The 19,552-nt window shown below is 54.1% G+C and overlaps 1 protein-coding gene across 3 annotated transcripts in view; it reads right to left on the bottom strand.

Moving 5' to 3' along the window:
- Positions 1-19,292, bottom strand: part of LUZP1 (leucine zipper protein 1) — a 42,780-nt gene extending 23,488 nt beyond the window's left edge. The window contains exon 1 of one of the 3 annotated variants that reach the window (XM_075437827.1): positions 19,148-19,292. The gene's annotated coding sequence lies outside the window, so the exon portion shown is untranslated. Of the gene's footprint in view, positions 1-12,830; positions 12,991-19,147 lie in introns of those variants that run through there. The other 2 variants (XM_075437825.1, XM_075437826.1) reach the window with 2 other exon arrangements.
- Positions 19,293-19,552: the final 260 nt, after the last annotated feature.

Here is a 19,552-nt window from a genome sequence, read left to right as displayed (position 1 = left end):
CCATAACGTGCGCTAGAGTCAAGCGGCCGCCTGGAGCTGAAACACCCAGGGCTGGCTCAAAGCCGCAGGATCCAAACTTTCCAAGAGCCTCAGACAAACTGAAGTTTCCCAACTGTCCCACCACAAGATCAGCATTTCGCCTGTTGTCTACTTTGTACCCAGTTGTCACTGGTTTTTATCCGCAATTCTCCAGCACTGCCCCTTTCGAGGAAAGGGGCCTTGGGCTCCTCAGGGATACTCCAGTATTTATGAAGACATTGGTTCAATGTTAACAGCAGTACAAAAAACAAGCAGAGTATTAGACGAGGAATGTAAACCGGGAGAGAAAAGTATTGCTCAGTCTCGAGTGCTCTAGGCTTCTGGCTTGCCCATCTCACAAAGGCTGCACGTAAGGAGACTGCCCAGGACCACCCCATCAGCCCGAAACAGAGCCAGCTGATGGGGGAAGGAGGTACTAACGCAGCCACCAAACCAGGAGAGGAGCAGAGGCAGCTGACGTTTGCTGCCATCCATAAAATACAAACTCATGGGCATCAGCTGGAAAGACTGCGGGGAGGTTCAGAGCAAGCAGTGAAACCATGGAAATCACCTCTTGCAGGATATTATGGATGCCAAAAGTTTATACAGATCCAGAAAATTATTAGAAAAATTCACGGAACTATATTTCAAAGATTATTGAATACAAAGAACACAAAGTCCTATTAATCAGGAAGTCCCTGGAAGTGGGCGAGGGGGGAATCCTACTGTGCGTTTGCTATTCTGCCATGCTCCTCCCCAACATCTACTTTTGGCCACTGGAGCAGAGAGGATGCTGAGAAGATGGGCACCTTGGGCTGACCTACAGTGCCCTCTCCTCTGTTCCTTTTCTCCTCTCCCACACCACTTCATTCTACCTCTCTCCGCTTCTCAGACTTCCATTTTCCCCAGATATTTAGCATATAGTAAAAGCTCTTCTCAGACCTATCTTCCACATTGTCACTTTAACAAGCTTGCCTCCTACACTTGCTCTTCTAACCTCTTTATCTGGCCACCACAAATCTTACCCTTCAGCACAGCTCTATCCCCTCCACCCTCGTCTGTCATGCTTGCGCTGAACGCTGGGACAGTAATAGCGGCTCCAGCTCCTACTGGTGTTTCCACTATCTCTTCCCATCCTGTGCCCTTCTGCTTGTCTCTAGTTGGGCTGACTCTTTTCAGCGCTCTGCTTCTGCTTGTACTGGGTGTTACACTGGGGAAATCCTTGCTGCAGGATGCTGTGGAAGCTAAAAGTCCTCATGGGTTCACAGAGCAGCAACTAGACTAACTGACGGAAGAAAAATCCCTCAAGGTCACAGGGACAGGGACCCAGCTCAGCAAGTCTCCGAGCCCAGACTTGGAGGTCAGGAGACTCCTCTGGCCTGCATCGCTGTACGTGTCCCCTGTCCCCATCCTCCTTCCTGGGAGTCCATTTCTAGCCATTGCTGGAGATGAGATACAGCGTAGGTAAACCTTTGCTCTCACCCAGTAGAGCTCTTACCATCTTCTTGGGCTCTTGCATTGTCCCATCCCAAACACCTAGCCAGGTCAGACAGGACTAACGCCGCGCACCTGACAAGCACCACACTATAAATGGGCTAAGTACCAAAAAACATAAACCCACAGCAACGTCCAGCAACATCTGCAGACCTGGGAAAGGCATCCCTGGTACGACACACCTAATAAGATCAGCTTCAAGTACTTATAACCATCGCTGAATAACTTTGCTTATTAGACATAGGCAGCCTTAACCTTCACCTTCTTCCTGGCATCATACCCGAGAGCCACATGGGCACAGATATACCCCTGTTGGCATAAAAATCATAGCGTACTCTATGTTTCTCTGCATCCCGCCTGACACAGGGTACACTCCACGCTCCCAACAGAGTGCTGGAAGGACATCCAAGCCAGCTCATTTGCAGGAACACTCCTTCGATTGCTGTGAGCTTTCCCGGCCAAACGCCTGGCTCAGCCATTCAGATGTTTCCACATGGATCCCTACAAACCCTACAGAAAATGGGGATTGCTCCAAAAAAATGAGCTCATGGACCTAGTGGCACAGAAAACTAGTTATTCTTGCGACTTTCTTCCTGGAAGAAATCAATCAATGAAGTTTGTAAGTGCTAAAATGAAAGCTTTTTAGCTCCCTCACACCCACCACAAGAACAGCTTGGGGAGTTGCCATAGCTACTGACTGCCCTGAACTGCTGCAGCTACTTGAGCCATCTGTTTTCTGCCTTGGCCAGAAATGAAAGCACAAGCAGGCAACCAGCCTGTATGTAGGTGCCTGCCCAGCCTTGGCACAGAATAGCAATTCAGCAAACTCCCAGCAGATCTCAAAAGCTGAGACAGAGCAGAGTTTTGGAAAAAGGAAGAGTACAGGCCCAAAAGAAGCTACATTTCACATCGGCACCAGTGTCTGGAGGCCAAGACAGCAATGTGGCTGCAGGGCCAAGCCGTGCGGGGAGACTAAGCAGGAAAAAACCACCTAACATCTCCCAGCGTGCTGCTCAGCCCTGCGAGCAGAGAACAACGGGATGCACCTCTCACCCCCGCGCAGGCAGCCCCAGCAATCCCCAGTGTTCAGTGTGACAGCGTGTGCTCCTAGCTTTCCAATGCATGCCCCGACTGTTTTTTCTAGCACCAGCAGGGCTGCTGTCCTTATAGTTTGAAGGGTATTTCAGAAGAAAGCAGCAGCTTGGCTTACCATCCCGAAGCGCAGGGTCCTAGGCTGCCCGCTGCTGCCAGGGAGCAGCTCCAAAAGTCACAGCGCCATGTCTGATTCACCCAAAAAAGGCTGTAGGGCATCACACCAAACCCCAAACCACTGCTGCTGGGCTTCCCCAGCAACCCTGACGGGTCTTTAGATGCACTGCTGCACAGCTAGTCCCATGGCCTATCTTCAACTTTGTTTTGGACACCCCACCAAAATAAAGCAGCATTTGAAAAATCTGTTGCCACAGCAATGGCTCTCAGACCATACAATAACACTCTAGAACTAAGAGATGGCACTTTCCAGGCTTTTTGAGCTAGTCTACCCAAGGAGATACCCTTTGATTGTATTTGTTCAAGGAATTCCCCAGGTCCTCCTTCTTTGACTGCCTATTTGTCATGAGGTTTACAAGTCGTCTTTCCTGAGGTCCATACTCCGATGAAAACACAAGTTCCCTTGCTTGTGCTGCAGTCTGGGTTCCTACATTTTGCTCCACTTCAGCCATTTAAACAAGCACTGGGTCTGTTGCTGCTTGCTCAGGGATGTCCCCAGCTGTCCTAACACTGCAGCTGCTGGAGCAGCGTGCGCTGGCCGAGTTGGATCTGATGCCTTCGCGCACTTCCAGCTGCATATCCCCCCTGCTACGCACACTCACAGACTCCCAGCCCAAGCGTCCATGCAGGACTTCTCTGGGCTAAAACTAACGGCCTTAAGGTAAGACTGGACATTAGTGGAGTGGTAATTAGTGAACAGAAAAATGTTTGTCCCAGCACAAAGGAGTACAAGGTATGACTAAGGGTGAAAGCGAGCAGCACCGGAGCAAGGAAGGAAGAGGCACAGGAAGGCACCGTTTCTCCATCAGTGAAACTTCTGACTGCCCACAGCTACCAGGAGCACTTCTAAAGGAAAACAGTGACAGAGCTCTTACTAGCTCCCACCTGCATAAGCACTTCAGCAGAAATGGGTTTACCTCCAGAAAGCTTTGCTGGATCTGCACTTCAACTTTGAACTCGCACCTTCCCGGAGAAGCCAATGCCCCCACGTGACACCAGCAATGCAGGACCTGCCCTCGCTGCCATCCGACGTCAACGCATTCCTCTAACACGTTAGCAAAAGCAGCTGAAGACACTCTGAGCTCAGGGTCATAGAGGCAAAGGCTAACTCTGAAGATCTACGGAAGGACCAAGTCTCATTAGGGAAATGACAGATGACATTCTGTGTAGATCAGCATTAATTTACAGACATAGAAAAAACCACCCTAACTTCACAGGTAAAACAGCAAGCTTTCAGCTTACCACAGCCACTGAGGAAAATACTAGCTCATGGTTCCACAGTGGTCAAAAATCAAGTCTAACATTTGTTACTAGGAAATAAGTACAGCACAAAAAGAAACCATTCATTTGCCACTGCATGAACCCATGGTGTGCTAGTATCTCCAAAGCTGTTTGTAATTCTGGTCCCATCTCAGCCTCTTGCCAGCTAGAAAACACATGCAACAAAGACAGTCGAAGGTATGATTTCTGCAGAGGAAATCACTGACAAGCGAGAACTATGCAACCTAGAAAATGAAATGACTCAGGAGGAATATGACAGGTCTATAAAATTATGAATAGTTTGGAGAAGAGGGATATGATCAAACGTTCACTGCCTCTGCAGTCACAACAAACAAGGAGAGCTGCTGCTCCTCATGGCATGCAGATAAGCTGTTGAACTCTGCCACAGGACTCTGTAGACGCTGAAAGTTTCCACGGGTTTGGGGCAAACAGATAAAGTAACACCACAGGTGTCTTTTGAGGGTTAGTAAATCCACAGAAGCCACATCCAGCTCTGTAAGTGCCTGTGCCACAAGGGGCCGGAGGCTGGGAGAGCACGCAGGAACCATTCACCGCAGGTTTTCCCTGTTTCTGCTCTTTTCCCTCAGGCCCTGTTCTTAGCCACTGCAAAAATACCGGGCTAGATACACTTGTGGTCTGATTCAGGGCAAACATCATGGCCTTGGGTAGGAGAGTCAAGCCCAGTTTATAATCACAAAAGAAGGAACAGATTTGTCCTGCTAAATTTGCATCAGGAGCTGGGGGAAACAAGGATTATGGCAGAGATGGAAACCACGGACAGTGGTTCTTCATTGACAGGTCTCTGACCTCTCTGGCAGGCCAGGCAAAGCAGCAGCTATGCTTTGCTTTATGACTTCAAAGAGATGTAAAAACCTTGGATCCCACACGGTACAACAGCGCGGCTTAACCGTCAGGGTGAAGAACGGGTTCATCTCATCCACATGTTGCCTTCAGCACGCGCCTGGAGGCGGGCAGAGCTACAAGGCGAAGCCAAAGCAAACCCAGCATCCAGGTCTGCTGGTAAATCCTCTGATCCTGAAGCTGACACACAAGGTGACACAGGTGACCTGCTCCTGTCCTTGGTGACTTAAATCCCAAGAGGACTGTGCATGGCTAGACAACTCGAATACCCAGTCTGGGGCTGAACACAGGTAGCTCCATGCTCGCTTCCGTGTTGTTCAGCGTCTGCTGTTTCAGAAGGGCTTTGGCTCCACACCTGCCCGGAGGTGGAGGCCCTGCAAGGAGGCAGCAACACCTAATTTCACAGAGGGAATGTTCTGGTCCCGTGTCACAACCCAATACATAGCTGTCAACAGATTATTTAACAACCTAATTTGCATCTTTTTTTTTTTTTTTTAGGTAGGTAGTTTTGTGCTAGCCTCAATGAACAAGACTCTGCTCATCATCAAGAGCAACAGATAATCCTGCTAACTAGCCTGAACTCTGATAAAGGAGACCGATTCCAGGTTAGGGAGGTTGTCATCTCCAAAACCAAGCTGAAGGCAGAGCCTGAAGTATGAAGAACGTAAGTTTGTGAAAATGGAGAAAGAAATGGGACATTCAAATTCATAGCTTTGCTAGTAACTACTTTAACCCTTGTTAAACTGGGTAAGAGTCACACTGCATAGCTGAAGAAGCAGTAGACGTAAGGTATCTTGACTTTATTAAGGCTTTTGACACCGTATCCCATGCAGATTCCCATAAGCAGAGCGGGAAACACACATCTAGATGAATCCATAATGAGCCAGAAAACCCAGGACTCTCTGAAACTGTCCCCTGATTCAGTGTGAAAATGAGAAGCCTTTTCAATAATAAAAAAGAAAGACAATGAGAACTCCTGTGGGAGGCCAGACAATGGTCTGTGTAGCCCAGAATCTGTCTCTGAATTTTGCCAGCAATGGTTGTTGGGGGAAGAATATAAGAAACGTGACAAACAGTGATCTTCCCTCTCATGTTTTCCTAGCACAACCCCTCCATTGGGTCTGTTGAGCAGTCTCATTAGCAGCATGGGTAACGGAGCGGAAAGGAGGCTGAGAAAACGTAGAGATGCCACCAAGCTGAGAGCAATGGCGAGCCCACAACGGAGAATAAGCTGGACACACAGAAAAAGTACTTCAGAACCCAAACCGAAACCGACCCCAGGCCAAGTCCTGCACCACCGGCGAGCGAACCACCCAAACAGAGAACGGGTGGACTCACAGCAGCAAGCAGAGATGTAAGAGCAGGCTTCCACCTACCTACAAAGTCATATTTTGTGAAAAGGGCAAGTCATGCTCTGGACACACTGAGAGAAGAGCTGTACACACAGCAGGTGAAGTAATTTTTCTGTTTTTCCAAGGACTTTGGAGCCTGAGACGTGACACTGTCATCAGGGCTCGGCTACAGGGCTGCACTCGGGAGTGCACGGCCACACGAAGGGATCACCAAGGCATCGCTGCGTCACCTGGGCATCGGGCAGAGACAGCAGGTAACGCCGTGCTGCGCAGCACTCCAAGGCACTGCTCTGCTCACGAGCCGCCCGTGCTGCTGCTCGCTGGCTCGCTCCCACGTCCCCCCCAGCCCCCCTGTACGCAGGGCTGAGCCCCCCGCAGCAGGGAGCACGGCCTCAGCACCGAGTGCCCAGCTCCGCATTCGACAGAAAAGAGTCCAGGCACCCTCCACAGATACAAAAAAGGGAGCGGGCAGGACTGTCAGATAACTTCACCGGATCCTCGTCTGCCGCCTAAGGCCGGGCTGATGAGCAGCCCCGCGGAGACGGCACTGTCACCCTGCTGACCCAAGAGAGCACTTAAGGGTACACCTATGTCAGCAGTGAGCCTTGCTTAGGTCCGTCCCCTGCCCCAGGGCCAACTCGTGTGGAACGAGCTCCCCTGCCCCATCACACCTGCGCTGCCTCCAAACGGGACAGTCCTCGCTGGCTCCGGAGCCACCCCAGATGGCTGGCAAGGTCCAGGCCAAGCCATGCCAAGAACTGCACGAACATCGAGCAGCACCGATGACACCGATCCACAGCTCAGGGCTGTCCCCTAGCACTCCTCAGTACCAGTTGGGAAAATCTTCTGGGAACAGCTTGGACAAACGAACAACGTTCAGCCGCATTTCGGGACAGGCGCCTCGACCTCTCCGCACACCCTGCCCTGCGCCTCCCTCGACTCCGTGCACGCGGGAACTCGCCCTGCGCAGGCCTGGCAGGCACCGCGCAAGACCCTCAGACTGATGGCACGGCAGCACGAGGAAATAAAACGTGACCTGAATTTAAAACGATCATTCACTTAAATAAATGTCTGAACTTTAATTTTTCATTAATCTTTACTAACAGCCCTTTAACTCAATAACTCTCAGCTGACATCTAGGACTAATTACTCTAATAAAATTCCATATTCAAGCGTAAGCCCAGTTTTAACTGCTCTCCTGTAGGTCCACTTTATAAACCATTAGCATTGCTATCCACCCACTGAACAGAACAGCCCTGCCACTAGAAAGAAACGTGATCACCAAAATCCCCCAAATCAGTACAAGTTTTACCCCAAGCCTCTGGAAAGCTCGCTGTATGCTGCTGCTCCCCTTGGCTCCCCTGCGAGGAGCCTGCCCTGGCCCGGCTGACACCCGACACAGCCTCCCCGGCGCAAACTCCACACTTGCCCTGCTTCGTGCAGATGCAGAAGATGAAATTGCTGGCACCATTTTAGGACGCTACACTGGGATGTGTGGACAGCAGAGCTTCTGCAGGCGTGCTCAGCAGCCTGCCCTGCCCTGCGCCTGTAGCCAAAACGCACGGGGCTGAACGAAGGCTGCAATTAGTAGCAATTCAGACTTGTGGAAGGGCCCCTGAGGAAGCCAGGGAAGATGAATCAGCTTACAGGTGCCACTGCTGTTGCTCGCAGAACAAACTAGGGTTTAGACTTGAACTGTAAACTTCTAGTGCCAGGGCTGTGTCTTCACGGGAGCCTGGAGTGCACTGCGTGCATGCGTACGTGCTGGCAGCGGCAGGACTGCGGCAGCTCACACGCGCCGGAGCCCAGCGGCACCAGGAACGCTGTGCGGCTCTGCAGCTTTTGGACACACATCTGTTAGAGCAGGGAGACACTCGCAGCATCCCTCAGCTCAGCTGGCTGGGGAACAGCAGTGGTTAATGCTGCTAAGCGGTCAGCCCTTTGAACTGCCTCTGCGTTACACCATGCAGACCATCTGCAGGGCTCCCCTGGACCCCAGCATCGCTGCGGGCTCAAAGCGAACCTTTCGGCGCAGGGAGGAGACTGTCTCCCATCTGCTCCTTTTGCAATCCCTGAAACCCACACTCTGCTCTAAAGCAAGACCTCGGGTACTGCCACTAAACCAAGGGTCCATCGCCAGCTCGGGGTCTCTTCCAGAGGTGCTTGGGGTGCTCTGCGGGGAGCAGCCAGCTCAGCTCGGCAAGCCCCGCATGGCTCAGGAGCCAGCAGGACCGCGGGCAGGCAGGACCGCAGGCAGGACCGCAGGCAGGCAGGACCGCAGGCAGGCAGGACTGCAGGCAGGACCGCGGGCAGGCAGGACCGCAGGCAGGCAGGACCGCAGGAAGGCAGGACCGCAGGCAGGACCGCAGGCAGGACCGCAGGCAGGCAAGACGAGGCACGATGCCCCAGCAGGAAGCCCTGACGGACACCCCACCCATCGCACTGGCTGCGTTGACTCACTGGCGACGCAGCCAAAGCCTGTGTGATTTCTCCCCGAAGCCATTTGCACCAGGTGAACGTCAGGTACAGCGTTTCACAACGACCTGCGCAGGTAAATGAGGGCTGGCTGGCTCACTAACGCGCGGCACTGCGAGTGATCGCCAAATCCATCACGGCCTCCCAACACGAACGCTTGGGAACTCCATCCCCTAGGCTACACCACATATGTTAATTGTGATCTTGGGCTCTCTTATAACAGCAGGCCTTTTTTTTTTCCCACGAGCTTCCACCCTGAAGCTTCAGAACATAGCTGTTTTATTCACTGGCAAATATGAAGTCAAATGAAAGGAAGTATTCAGGAGCTTATGTCACTCTCTTAAATGTGATTTATTCAATGAAGAGAGCTGGGTGGATTGGACAACTCTAACGGGAGTCTTTTGTGTTCAATTTATTGCCGAAAATACCCTCAGGTAACACAAGAGTAAATAAAATAACTTTTACAAACAGATCACAGCCTGGATCTTTTAAGAAATACGCTGCCTTTGTAAGAGCACACTCGTAGCTGAGGGGACTTCAACACATTAACCTCAAAATAAATGCTCCATGGACAACGGGGAGGCTCTGAGACAAGCTGCCAGGATGGTGTTGTGACACCATGCAGTCGTGCCACTGCAAACAGCCCGCTCAGAACCCCTGATGAATTTATGGACAGAATATGTTCACCTGCAGTCTGAGCGTCTCGATAGGAGATTGGGCATTTCACACACGGGACGCAGAGCATTGCGCCAGAAGCTGGGTAAACGCCCCAAAAAGGTGAGCGCGTCCCGCTGCACTGGCAGGCAGAGACCACGTGCACTGTGCTACAGCCCCTGCTCCGGGCTAAGAGCTGTGAGGGAAGACTTGAAGCTCTCCACGAGTTAGAGGTCCAAGGCCTGGTGACTGGCCGGGGGATTCAGCAGCCCCCGTTGGGATTCTCCTGAACGCATAAAGAGACGGCAGAGGGGTACCCAGCTTCTGCTCCCCCTTCCCAGAAACGGGCCGGAGTTATTCCCCGCTCGCTTGTGTATGGTGACTGCTCTGACCAGGGTGGGCACTGACAGAGCAGAAGAGTAGCTGTGACTTCCCAGGGAGCAGATCATCCCGGCATCCAGCCGCCTCCTCCGGTACACAGCTAAGAAGCTGTCTGGAGTCAGACGTGTGGGACAGGATTTCCAGCAGGAAGGTGCTGAGCAGTACTTCTCCCACACACAGGGCTGAATACATCGCCAGCTTCGAAGTTCATCCAGCTCCTACCAGGCTCGTCCATAGGGCATGAAAGGGTTAAAGACGCCAACCAACTCACGACTATCATGGGAAAACTTTATTCCAAATTCTCAGTTTCATGCTGCTAGAAAATCAGAAATCTTGAAATACTCTATATTAACAAGAAAGAGGCAGTTCTACTGGGCAGCCTGCATTTGCTTTTAAGTCTACTGGTATCTAATGAACAACGGACAACAGCTACTCTGGACAGAAGACAGACAAATTCTATTGCTCCCGAAGCACACGTATTCCTGCAAGCATTACACAAGATGCTAATGAGGAAATCTGCAGGCTTAATGCCAAGCATTAATTTATCTGAAACCCATCCTAAATGAAGATCAGAGCCAAGAAGACATATGCTTTCCTTACAGCACGATTAAGAAACGGGGAGCGAAAAATCGAGCATAAGCCACAAACGGCAGCAGCGGGTCTCCCTCCAGCCCTTGTGCAGGGCATGGCTGGCTAACCTCGCTCCCCCGTGCTGGTACTGACGTGTCCTTTTCCCCTTGTGCTCCCTGGACTGAAGGAAGGAAGGATGTCTCACAGGAAGGAAGCACTGGCTTGGCTGTACCGGGACGGGACCACAGCGCTTCCCCCACCAGGCTGTTCCCGTCTACAGAGGAGGGAAGGAGTGGGAAATCCACACGTTCTGTGTCATTTTGGTTGCCAGTAAGGGGACAAAGTTAACCCCAAGTGTCACAGAACCGAGCCCAGCTCCTGCTCCAAGCAGCGCTAGTGTCAAAAGCTGAAGCAAGCTGCTCAGGACTGCATCAGGAAAAAATCTCCCAAGTCGGAGATGCCACAACCCCTGGGGCCCTGTTCCCATGTCAGACTAATCTCACGGTGAAAATTGTTTTCCTTTGTGTCCAGTCAGAACCTACCATGTTGCAACTTGCTGCATCTGGGTCAGGGCAATCCCCAGCATCATACAGACTGAGAGCAGCCCAGGAGAGGAGGACCTGGGGGTACTGCTGGACAAAAAAATTGGATATAAGCTGGCAACATACACTTGCAGCCCAGGCCAACTGTCCCCTGGGCTGCACCCCCAGCAGCGTGGGCAGCAGGCCGAGCGAGGGGATTCCGCCCCTCTGCTCCACTCTGCTGAGACCCCCCCTGGGAGTCCTGCGTCCAGCTCTGGAGTCCCCAGAAAAACTAGAGTGTGTCCACAGGAGGCCACAAAAATGATCCGAGGGCTGGAACACCTTTCCTGTTGAGAAAGGCTGAGCGAGCTGGGGTTGTTCAGCCTGGAGAAGACCAGACTCTGGGGAGACCTTACTGCTTGTGGCCATTCAGTATATGAAGCAGGTTATGAAAGTAGACAGAGAGAGACTTTTTAACCACTGCCTGTAGTGACAGGACAAGGGGCAACGGTTTCAGACCAGAAGAGGGTTTAGATTTGGACATAAGGAAGAAATTTTTTACAGTGAGGGTGGTGAGGCACTGAAACAGGTTGCCCAGAGAAGTTGTGGATGCCCCATCACTGGAAGTGTTCAAGGTCAGGTTGGATGGGATTTTGAGCAACCTGATCTAGTGAAAGATCCACCCGACTCTCACAACACTTCAGACACCACCTCACCAGTGCTCAGCAGAAGAGAACAACCTTCTCCCTTGACCCTCCCGCTGTGCGGTTACTCACGCAGCCCCAGATGTGGCCACTGCCATGCCACCAATGCGCTGCTGACCCTGCCCAGCTTGCTGCTGCCAGCCCTGCAGAGGAGAGGTGGTCTGCGAGCCCACCAGCACACAGACAGCACAGCTGGGCTCCGAGGCGAGGACTGCTGAGCCCTCCCAGCCACATGCCCCAGCACTCACTGGAGGCACACAGGGCACAGAGCTCTCAGAAAAGAAGAAAGAAAGAAAAAAAACAACGGGGGGGTGGGGTGTGCAGGCACGGCAAAAAAGAGCCCTGCTCTGCAAATCAGCTCAAAATGTAGGCAGCGGAGGAAAAAGTGAATGGAGAGGATCTGTAGATAAGGGCTTGGGAGCACGTCTCTGTTGTAAGACAGCCAGGGAAAGAAAGCTAGAGAATGGTGGCTGCCACTACTGCTCGGAGCAGATGCAGGGAAGGGACCCAGGCACAGGAGTGGTGCAGGGCAATCCAGGTGCCACTGGGCAGTCAAGGCAGTCAGCAGGGCACAACTGCTTTTCCGCACTCGGCAGCTGCTGTTCCGCTGTGCCTAAAGCCAGCCTCACATCTGTAGCTATTCAACGCTCGGCTATCAGGAGCGCGTTTGCTGTCTACACTCTGCAGAGATGAAGCACACAGTGAGCCCCCCCATCTTCAAACCACTCCGGGAAAACAGTCCCCCCCCACCACAGCAGGTTATAGCACTGCTCCCACATTCTCTTTCAGACACAGGTTCACAGCTTTGCCAAAACACTGATGGTCCTTGCTCTCCCCTCCACAGTACCCCTGCTCAGTCCAGACAGAAATGCCCTATTCCGAACTCCGCTTCTTGCTGCTACGCTCTGCCCAACACAAAAAGCTACCTGAAGGCAACATCCAGAGAATTTCAGCGCATATGCAGGCAGTTTGTAATCTAGTACAGCCAAATCTCACATAGAAACATCAACACCCACATCACACAGGATACCTTTTGCTAAGACATTAATCACACTCAACAACACTAAAAACAATCCCAAACAGTAGCTATACAGCATGGTATACAACCAACAGAGTGAGAAGCTTCATTAGGATTTCTAGACTGCTCCAAGTTCACATTCTCACAATGCAGTACTAACAGTTATTTATTATCACACAGGAATTACTGTTCTGCAGTAAAAACAGACATATTTCCAAATGATTCACACTACCTGAGGAATTAATGTTTTTTCAGCTCTGTTCCAGATCCTAGGTCAGGAATCTCCTTTCTATTCTGGTAAATTCCACTAAGATATCACATGTAACAACAAGTTCTTGAAGCAGTTTCATCAGATTTTCCCTTTAAGGTAACCCACTGCACTCCCACGTGAGGCACGGGCACCTCAAAGGCACAGGCAGCTCCAAGTGCTGCAGTGGAATCAGATGATCAGCGCAAGCCTGGAGCCTCTGCAGCCTCCTCGCAGCTTTGGAAACACATCCTGCGATTTTCAAACCAGCCCAGCAGGGAAGCTGCAGCTTAAAACCCAGATAATGCATAGAAAAGCAGTTTTGCGAATGAACATAAAAACAAAGTCTGACAGATTTTGCTGCAACACGTAACGAGGGTGCAGCACTGCAGCAAAATCTGTCACTCCCCGCCGCACGCAGCACGGTGTGGCAGGGCTGACGACACCAGGCAGCAGCAAGCCCGCAGCCCTGAGCTGTGTCACCTCTCTGCAGGCATCTGGACTGCAGGCGACAACAGCGGGAAACGTGAAAAGTAAGCGTTCAAGGTAAAGAGGAACATGCTGGAGCTAATTAGAGTTGCTTGAGCTTATGCTCATCATAATCAGTCATGCAGAAAGGCACGTTTTCAGCTTAGGATGAAGCTACCACTTCAGAGGTCAATTAGAACACTGCAACACATACACGGGAAGTACGGACACGGGTCTGGCCACGTCACACGACGACGTGCACGCTCCTTCGCCCCTACTCCACCTTTTTCTACCGCGGCACTTCCCCTGCCAAGGCAGCCTGTTTGCTGCCGCCTGCTCCCGCGCCTCTGGAGCAGACGCCTGCTGTCCTGCCCAGAGGTGCTCTGCCAGCGGGCAGGACACCGCTCAGCTGCCCGGCACGGCTGCCGGGACGCAGCGCGGGCAGCCCTCCCGCATCACCCGCCTACAGACGCGGACGCTCTTCTCTCCTACTGTGCAGCCTGACACTTGAGCCCCAGCTTCAGGGGTTTTGTAACATTAACCACCAAAGCCGATTCCTACCACGGCTAAGAAAGCCCGGGTTCTCGTCTCCTGCTGCTCTGCTGTTTCAGCAGCGCGCAGGCACACTCGGGGCTGCGTGTCCGGTCTCGGCCACAGCGCCGTTTGCAGCGTGTCCGAATGAAATCTGTCCTGCTACTTGTGAGCCACACGATCACAAATCCAACCAAGGAACGTGGGTTTTCATGGCAAAAAGAGTTATTTCTATTCACCAACGCCCCCCACCCCACCCATCACGTTTGCAATTTGAAATCACAAACCTCAAAAACGTTGAGGTTAATGAGTTAATTTGATACTAAGTGAGGTTTGATACCAAGGCCTGGGCTGTATGGCAGGTCAAACTATGACTTAATCTATTAATTAAAAACCAACTAGCTATGTAAATTCAGACCCATAAATGTTTACATGCGGGGGCTAGTCCACGCAGTACTGATTAAAATCATTACAGCCTACACTTTGCCCTTCATGACTGGAAGGGGCAAACCCACCCCACGCTCCTCCCGAGTGAGGGCAGACGGTGAGGGATGGTGAGGAAGCGCCTGTGCTTGGCAGCACAAGTGTCCCCCCCCACTCCTGCACCCAGAAGCCCACTGGTGAGCAGTGGGATCTGCCCCTGTCTGCCACCACGGGAGCACGAGGGCTGGCACCGAGCACGGCTGGCTGGTGGGCAACCAGTTTCCCGAGAGCCGGAGCGGCCCAGGGGACGAGGCGGCTCGGGATGGCTGGTGTTACGCTGCGGCGGGCCAAGGAGCAGCAGTACAGATGCTTCCAGCTCACACAAAGTATTCAGACACGTGAGACCAGTGCCTTTCTCCAGAAGAGCATTTTGCTGGCCCAAGTACAACACAGCTGATCAGACCCCAGATGCTACGTCTCAGAAGTCACTTTGCGAAGAAGATATATGAGGTCTGCCCAATCCAGGAAAGCCCTGACAAGCAGGGCCAAAATTGTTGGGACTTAAACACAGGAACTTTTCCCCTGAAGTCCTCTAAAGGCAGTGTCTGGACTCCTGCTGCCCAGAGCTGGCCAGTGCTCTGTGCAAGCAGGAACCTTGCAAAGGCAGCACCTCCAAAGCCACCACGAAGGCAAGGTGGCGGTGGCAGAGATACAAAGGCACACAGGCAGCAAGGCTTGATGCGCTCAGGGGATGCTGTCGCTGCATGTGGACCTCACAGACTTCAGACCAGATCCTCAGAAGGAAGCTTTACAGGCACTTTGAGGTGGCCCTGCACTGTGCCTGCCCCCTTCTAGCCCCGCACTCCCTTCTCCTCACGAGACAAAAGCAACCCTGCAGCCACGCTGGGAATTAGGCAGGGTTAAAGGGGGTGGGGGGGAGGCTGATGGTTAATTTTCACCCAGATCAGCTCCCTCCACATGGCTGCACAGAGTTTGCGTTGGCAGGGGTAGGGCTGGAAAGGGCATCCGGAGGAGAAGGCAGCCAGGACAAGGGGAAAGGCAAACCCACCGTGTCAGCGCTCCCCAAAACTGTGACTGGAGAGGATGCGAAGATCCCCGTCTCTCCTCCACGCTGAGGTTGCTGCAGCAGCCGGCAGCAGCTCTCATCTGCCCACTGTCACACACAAACAAACTCACCAGGCGACGCTTCCTTACACTTTCTAGGCATGCATTTTGGCAGCTTTGTTCCTAAGCAAATAACTGATCCATTCCTGGGGCTGCTGGTGTGGATCATAACCAGTTCCACCATCGGCAGAGCTTATCCAGCTGTCATGGCAAACGGCCACACGGCAGGGCTGACTGGCAAGTGTAACATTAAAACTCCTGTTTTCTGAACACCCTCTCTCCTTTCAGCCCTTTGCTGCAACAGTGCATTCACCTTTCCGGACTGTGTTTCTGTAAGAATCTCAAACGTTGAGGAATGCAAACGGTTAATGTGCTGCACAGCCGCTGCAAGAAAGCACTGAAATAGTCTCAGCTCTGTTTCACAGAGAAGGAAACAGAAACTGCCTGCGCGCTTAGGTAGGGCTGCCTCTCGCACCTGCGTATCTTGCTCCACCCCGGCGAGGGTTAAAGAGCACAGGGCAGAACCGTGCACAGCTCCTTACCTGCCCCGAGCAGGGCCTAGCCTGGGAACACCACTGCCAAAACCTAGGCAGACAAAGCCAGAGACACAAGAAGATTAAGGTCTAAACTGCCCCATTTTGGTGGCTGGCGTCCAACACCACGCTTCAAACCGCGCTCTGATTTGCAGGCTGCTGAACTGACCCCAGCCCCGCCGACGCCGTGGGAACGCCATGCCCGCAGTGCCTTCCGCAGTCAGGGGGGTACGAAGGCTCCTGAATCTGGCCAACTAAAGGCAAACGGTTTGTGGGTTTTCCACAAAACTTACTCCGTCACCAGCTCCAAACCCTCAAACCCAGAGCGATGTGACCGTCCGGCGGGTCTGCAGCGGGTGGCCGCAGCCATCCCCAGGGTGAGGCCGCCTTCCCCTCCACCCTGGCCACCAGCTGAGCTGGGACGGGGAGACAAGTCCCACCCTCGGTGACTGCCGCGAGAGGAGGAGATCAAACCAAAGGCCTCAGAGCCCTCGAAAGACACAGCCTGCCTAACGCAGAGGGAGTAGCAGTGTGGAAGGATGCAGCAGAGCACCAGCACCAGGGATGCAGGACGTGCTGGCAAGCGACGCTTGCCCATCAGCTGACACCAAGTCTTTGAGAACTCTCGTGCTTTCTGCTTCACGTGTGCAGCTCCAAACCTTACCCAAGGCAAAAAGGCTGTACGACAGGCCTTAGACTTGTGAAGACCTAACCAGCAAAGCCGTAACCACCACAACTAGTGCTCTCCCTTCCAACACGTCTTACGGGTTCCTACGACCTGCGCTGCACTAGTTAGTGCAAAAGATATGACTGCTCCTAATCGTCACCACCACGTGAATCTTCCAACCCAAATGGCCTCCTAAAAAGATTATTTGCTTCTTTTTAGTGTAACAGTTGTATAAAAATTGTCCTATTTTGCCATTTGGCTCAGTCACACCAGCCACACTTTCTGAAAAGCTTCCATGAGGAAGGAGGCACATACCGTCTGGCTCCTCACCGACCGCAGCCCTCGGTGGGAAGGAAAGGTTTTGTGGAGGATGAGCGCAACCTCAGAGTGCCTGTGTACAATACCATGCTCAAAGATGTAATCACCAACTCCTTTTAACAAAAAAAATGATGTGGTCTAGATTATAAGGCATACTGGGCTTTTAAACATTACCATTTCTGGTAATAGCCACATTTCAGAGTACTCTTTTTTAACAAGAGCTATTTTTGTCTACACTTCCTAACTCACATTAAATAAATAAATTCAGTAACTCTCAGCTGGGCCAAATTTGCAGAGCACAGAGAAAGCCAGAGGGCTAGCGAAGAGCCCACATTGCCGTAACTTATTCTGACTTCCTAGAAAGTAGAAATTGGTCAGATTGCCCTGTACTGGAGTGAAGAAACTTCACCGTTTACAGGATTACGGGGAAGCTGAGGCTGAAGGGCTGCTTAGCCCAGAACAGAGGCACAGGGGGTAGTTAACGGGGTCCTGCCTGCTCTTGAACTGCTCCGTTCCCCCGCTCCCCCTTACCCCGGATTCCCTCCTGCCCGCAGGAGCCTTCAGCCACACGTCCAACAGCAACACGGCGACCAGCTCTCCACGTCCTCCTCCCCGCAGCGTCCGGCCGGCCCCAGCTGCCCGGCCGCAACCCCGGCAAGGGGCCCCGCGCCCCGGAGGGGTCCTGCACCCCAGCCCCCCGCACGACGCCCGCTCCCTCTCGGAGCCCCGGGGCGGGGGGCTCAGCCCGGCAGGCAGCACCGGCCGTTTTCTGCCGTCTTCGCCGCCACGGAGCTGCCACAACGGAGGAATTCTGCTTCTGTGGGAGCAGCGGACGCGGAACGACCACGGAGCACACCGGCCCTGCCGAAACGCGGCAGCGACCACGGGCTGCGTGAACTGACCAGAGCCCACCGCTGCCGGCTGCGCGCTCACGGAGAGCAGCACCGCGGAGCAGCACCGTCCGTCCTCGCTGCCCAGCGGGCTGGGAGATGCGCATCTCCGCCAAGAGACTGGAGGTATGTGGTAAGTAACTGCATTTTTTCCCTAAACTCCGAATGCCTGAGACTACTCCAGGGTTGTAAAAATACTTCCCTCTCTCACTGTCATCGCTGTGCGGTACCACGGGGAGAGACGCTCGCCCGCGCCGGCCGCTCCCGGCGAGAGGCCTCGTAAGGAACAGCCCCGACGCGCGCTGCGCTGACGAGCACTCCTTCCCGTGACTTTTGTGGAAGATTTTAACAGAATTTCTGCGCCAATTAAATTCTAATCCCACCGTGCCTAACTCGAACGCGCTCATTAGTTGGGACGGTCACTTTAACTTGTGTTTAATTGGTTTAAAGGCTTCAGATGCAGCATTAGAAGAAAAAAAAAGAAGAGATTTGCAAAGAAAGCAGGGTCACCAAGGACAGGCACCACAGGTCTGCCATTCCGCTCGCCTCACACACCAGCACGTGGGACACCTGGCAGAGCCCGACGTGCTACTTCCAAGAAATTTTATGACGAGAAAAAGAAAGGTTTCGCGACGCTCCATCAGCGAGTTCCCGCACGACGGAGGAGCAAAGACAGCTAAAGTGATTAACAGAGGAGAAGCTCACGTATAAAAGGGAGAACGTTACTAATTACACAGTAACTGTGGGTGGGCTGGGGAAAGAAAGGGGGATCAGCACAAAATCAGCCACGGGAAAGTGAGCGAGGCTGCAGCGAGGGAAAAAACACAAGGTTATTCACAGCAACCCCATGGTCTGAGCGCCTGGAAACCTCCCCAGCCCCGCCGCCCCGCAGACGGGCAGGGGGGTCCCGGCGCCCCGCAGCCCGCCCCGCAGACGGGCGGGGGTCCAGCCGCCCCGCAGCCCGCCCCGCAGACGGGCGGGGGTCCCGCCGCTCCGCAGCCCGCCCGCCGCGGCCCCCGGCACCGTGCCCTTCCCGGGCGGGGGCCGGGCGCTGGCGGGGCCGCTCTCCGGTCAGGAAAGCGGCGGTTCCGGTCACGTCGGAAGGGGCCCGACGGCGGCTCCATTTCCGAGCGGGACTCCAGGCCCCGGCGGGGACGCGGGGCCGGGTCCTCCCCCTCCCCGCCGCCGCCGCCGCCGCCACACCGGCCCCGCGTCCCCGCCCGGGCAGGGGAAGGCGGTCTGCGGCCGCCGAGACAAAGCGGATGCCTCGAATTCCTCCCCCGCCCCGCCGGTCCGGCGGGGCTGCGGCACCCCCCGCCCGCGCCCCCGCCGCCCACCTCCGCCTACCTGGAGCGGCCGGGCCTCCCTCCCAGCCTCCCGCCCGCCGAGCGCTCCAAGCCCCGGGCTCGGGCGGCCGCAGCCCGCGGGGGCTCCGGGCGCGGACGGCGGGTGCGGGCGCTGACAATGAGGGGAGGGAGCGCGGTACCGGGCGGTGCCTGACGTCAGGGGGTGCGGGGCGGGGGCTGCCGGGCCCGGCGCCCTCCCCCGGCCCTGGGCGAGGGCGGGCAGGGAGCGTCGGCCATTTTGGGGGAGAGCGGGCCGGGCCGCGTTGGGTGGGCGGAGCGGGGGTGCCCTGGCGTTAGCGTTGCGGGGCTGCCGCCTGCTGCGGGGCGGCCCGGGAGGGGGCGAGCGGCTCGCCGGGGGTGGTGCCGAGGCACGGAGCGCAGGGCGGCAGGAGAGGCCCTCGATGGC

Source organism: Opisthocomus hoazin, chromosome 17 (assembly GCF_030867145.1).
Source record: "Opisthocomus hoazin isolate bOpiHoa1 chromosome 17, bOpiHoa1.hap1, whole genome shotgun sequence".
In the NCBI taxonomy this organism is placed as follows: Eukaryota; Metazoa; Chordata; class Aves; order Opisthocomiformes; family Opisthocomidae; genus Opisthocomus; species Opisthocomus hoazin.
This window is presented reverse-complemented; position numbering and strand designations above follow the sequence as displayed.